General features: G+C 42.7%; 1 pseudogene; it reads left to right on the top strand.

Moving 5' to 3' along the window:
- The first annotated feature begins 961 nt into the window (after window positions 1-961).
- LOC101660813 lies at window positions 962-4398 on the top strand (annotated as a pseudogene).
- Window positions 4399-4615: the final 217 nt, after the last annotated feature.

Here is a 4615-nt window from a genome sequence, read left to right as displayed (position 1 = left end):
AATGATGAGGGCAATGAATGTATAAATTTGCTTTACATAGCTGATGTATGTATGGATGGTGATAAGAGTTGTATGAGCACCTAATAAGATGATTTTTTTAAAAATGAGGAGCTGATACCAAGGGCTCAAGTAGAAAGAAAATGTTTTGAGAATGACACTGGCAACAAATGTACAAATGTGCTTGACACAATGGATGGGTGTATGGATTGTGGTAAGAGTTGTACAAGCCCCCAATAAAATGATTTTTAAAAGCATGCTGAAAAACTCAGCGTATACACACGCATATATGGTCCAGTTATTATGGAATTCAGGAGTGGCCGAAGATGGGAACATGGTAAGGAAGAGCAGAAGAGAAGTGCAAATATCCTATTAAGAAACAAGACTTTTCAAAAACAAAATTAATCATAAGATAGTCATTTAAGTGCATTTTAGTGGGAAACATTGTAAAAAGTGGAAAAGCAAATGTTATATATCCCTATGTCTTAGTTGCAGTGTTTAACTCTTACCGAAAGCAACACTCCAGGAAAATCCCAGCACCTCTAGATAGGTCAGGGGATCATCTGTGATACTCATGGAGTGGAGACAAGCTAATTGAAAGAAACATTACAACCTCTGAACCCCCTTCCTTGTCATCATTTGGATGATACACCAGCCTCAATAGGGCACAGAAAGACTTTGCCTCGACATGAACAAAATGGAGTGTCACCTTGCCCAGTCTCTACTACTAGGTTGGCTTCACTTAATCTTTAGTGTGTCAACCCATTCTTGTCCTACCCAAAACAGTTGGCATAACCCTGTCAAAGGTAAGATTGATTTCTCATTTTTATCTCTAAATTGTGTAAGGGAATTTGATATTACATAATCCTTAGTCCCTCCTCTAAATGTGTGTTAAGAGCACAGTAACGTGAGAAGTGGTTTAATTTATTATAGCACATGGATTTACTTAACAGAACTGAGGGAAATGTCGGATGGTAATGTTGTAAAATGAGTAGGAAGTCCATTGCACAAGTTAGGAGTTAACTTGTCCCGAATTTTCCCGGTAGCCTATTCCATTCCTCCAAGGGCTTCCCTGGTTGAGCTGTGTGTGTTCCTGCCCCTCTTCTAGACTGCTCTCGGCTGCTTCAGGAGAACTGTGGCCCCGATGCCACGTAAAGCAGACACAGTGTGTCTTGCTCAGATTGCTTGGATGCCCAGGGCTCATGATGCACTTCCCAAGTCCTAATGGTAAACTTGAGAAAGGAAGCTCATCTCTGGAGAGCCGCACTGTGGCCCAATCAAAGCCTAAAGTGACAAAGCCCTGCTGGAATGATTGCCAAGCCTGGTCAGAAGTTAAAGAACTTGAAGGAAGGGGAGGGATGGTCTTCTAGCATCCTAAAAGCACATTATGTAAATCTGAATTTACCTAGGTTGCAGGAAGTTTGAAATCTCTTCAGTTTAGGTCAACACATTTTTTTTTAATACTAATTAATAAGGATAAATCCAAAAGTGCTGCTACTCGGATTCCAGTTCATTCATTGCACAGGCTTATTCCAAATAGAGTATGTTTACACACGTCTCAGCAATCCGTGGATGACTACAGACAAGTTCTCTCAGGGACACGCTTCTCTTAGTCTTATTAAAGTGCCTTCAAAAAAGAAAGAAAGAAAAAGCATACTTTCTGTGTCATGAGAGAAAAATGATTTTAAAATCAGGGCTACTATGACATTTTTAACAGAATTCAAGTGGACAACTTCCTACATTGTGCTGCTTTGCAGGAACACTGCCCCATCTAAACCATCGGCTTTAAGTGCATCCAATCACTTTAGAAAGGCCAGGAGGACCTGAAAGATGAACAGAAAGGTAAGCTCAGAAGGTCATGACCACTACGTCTGGGGATTCCAAAGGGATGCTCTGGAGATATTTTCTGGAAGTCTCTAGAGCTTATTAGGAAGACGTTTGAGGGAAATGGAACACTTCCTTTCCATTCCTCCGAGAACGGCTGCCACTGAGGAACAGAACCGTGCCTGCCTTTTCGCCTTGCTGCAAGGGGGCAGGTAGTGGCCACCAGGTAGTGGCCACCATGCTGGTAAAGGCGAGTGAAGGTGACAGGAGCTCTAAAATGGTTGACTCTGCTGGCTCAAGGCCATATCTTAATAAATTGAAAAGGAAAGATAGGCTTCCCTGTCCCCATCCACACGCCTGTCACCCTGCTCCCATGACACAGCTGAGTGGGCTCTTGTTGTGCTTCCCGTGTGCAGTCGTTGCCCACAGGAAGCATAGCTACCATCCCCTCAGACAGGCTGAAGAAGACACCGAATGAAAAGAAAGGGGAAATGCCAACCAATTGTGTTGCGGTGGGCTGTGCAGCTACGTTTGCACACACTAACACACTAACACCGCTGCTACAGCTTTCCTTTGAACTCTAAAGGAAGAGGTGCGGGGGGCAGCCCCCCACAACCAATCGCGGGTTCGATAGGCAAAATTGTATGGTTAATATATATGAAGAGTACAGTAAAGTCCTAGGGAGCATGAGAGATAAAAGAGAGATCGAAATAATGGCGTCAGACACATTTCATGGTAGCATGCTCACCTCAGCCCTGCTTGGTGGTCCACGTGAAGAGAGAAGGGGAGGAGAAGGAGGACAAGGGGAAAGGAAACAGGGGAGCAAGGATGGGGGAGAGGAAGGGGAAGCTGACCAGAGATCAAAAGGGGATCTTTATTGCTAATCAAGGCTTATATATCTTTGGGGGGCATGCAAGCCCGCTAATTACAGGTAAAGACATATGTCACAGGAAGGGGTTGTGCTACAGGTATTACAGCAATGAGAGGAGCACAATCTAGGGATATACACTGTCATGAGCGGTGCGATCAATAATTACTTAACGCTCTTAGACATTTTCAAATGCTCAGTTTATTCACTGCAAACACACATCAAACAATCTAAAATATTACTCAAACTACTAAGGGCAAACAACTATGAGCATAGGGGCATAATAACAGCACTCTTCTCTTCATACATATCATACTAGCACCATAGTCCCAATAAGCATTGCACCCTGGGTAGAGTTGGAGAGAGCAGGAGATGATATCTCCTTGGTTCCTAGCTCTCTAAAAAGTCAGTGTCTCTACCCAGGTTTAAATTGACAGCTTGGCTGGCTCTTTGACGTGTTCACTGCCCCAGTCAAGTCTTACTGGGTTTCTCCATGCTTTAGGTGACTTGGCTGCCTTTTGGGCGTTGGTCAGGTCTCAGCCCAGTCTTGTCAGGGTTCCCCACATTTTTGTGGTGGCTCCTTGGAGCAGCTGTTGATTTGGGCCCCAATGTTACACGTTATTCCTTCTTTAAAGTGGCGTTTCTTTTGTTTGTTTCTTTGATGTGGCTCAACGCCTTGCAAGGTAGTTCAACGTCTTGCAAGGTAGTTCTATGGTGCTCTCATCATACACGCAATAGGAAGAGGAGGGCTTGGGGTATACCTGTGACAACAAGGTGAGATCCTAGATTCAGGATGGCAACCTAACTTTGGATGTCACTGTGCAGGTTTGAACTGTTCTCTGGATCTCCGTAGAAACCATTATCAGTAGGGTGTAAACCCTACCTACAGGAACCAAGCTAATGGTCGCAAGCCTTTAGGGAGAAATAGCCCATTGTCCTTAACAGCAGGGAGTGGGCCCTACTTGTGGTGGGACCAGACAGTAGTCTGGCAACTGACTGCCTTCACGAAGATATTTGACAATCATTTACCATTAGTTGCCAGCAATGTCCTAAGTCTAACATATATTTGGGGGAGAAATCTTTCTGTTTCCCCCCAAGGAGATTTCCTTGGTTAAGAATAAAAGCTTTGTGCTGGAAAGGCATGCATTAGTTTGTTGAAAGCAATATTTGGGGGAGGGGACTTGGGAGAAATCTTTCTGTTTCCCACAAAGAGGTTTCCTTGGTTAAGTATAAAAGCTTTGTGCTAGAAAGACATGCCTTTGTTTGTTGAAAGCATTCTGAAGCCTGCTTATTTGATCTAACAGAACAAACTCAACAACTTTAAATGGATGGTTTTCCAACCATTTTTTCATTTTTGTATTCATATAAAATCTCTGAAACTCATGTCAAGGAAGTTAACAGTTGTATCCCAGCAGGACCATTGAAATCAAACTTTAGTAGGCAGCAAGTACTACTTGAAAACAGTTATGCCTTTAGGATTCCTATGGAAGCACAAAATAGGACAATTATGTTGGAAAAGGAAATAGCAGGCTTTAAAGAAAAAAACTTGCCAAGAGAAAGAATGTAGAGCATCTAGAAGACAGACCAAGGCCACATGCTTGGGGAAGAATTTAAAAGCAAAGATCGTTTTATCTAAAGGCACTTCAGAACACAATCTACCAACTGCCTGAAGCAATTTTCCTGTGGATAATTTCAAGATTCTTGAATGAGATCAACAAGATTGAACATGATCAATTCTCTAAACCTGAAAAAGACCAAGAGTACCTTCCTTTAAGATTAGCATGCATGGAACTTCATATCTACCTTCATGCCATTCAGAAGTCAAGATAGGGCAATTGTGCCCCAAATGGGTATGTCATGAAGCGTTTCTTGAAGTGAAAAAAAGAAATTGAAAACTGTATTGTGAGAAAAAGGCAGGGAAAGTTG

The sequence above is a fragment of the Echinops telfairi genome, unplaced genomic scaffold (genome assembly GCF_000313985.2).
Source record: "Echinops telfairi isolate 266 unplaced genomic scaffold, ASM31398v2 ScPeMD7_9;HRSCAF=40, whole genome shotgun sequence".
Taxonomy (NCBI): Eukaryota; Metazoa; Chordata; class Mammalia; order Afrosoricida; family Tenrecidae; genus Echinops; species Echinops telfairi.
Note: the sequence above shows the minus strand (reverse complement) of the source record. Positions and strands in the feature narration are given on the sequence as shown.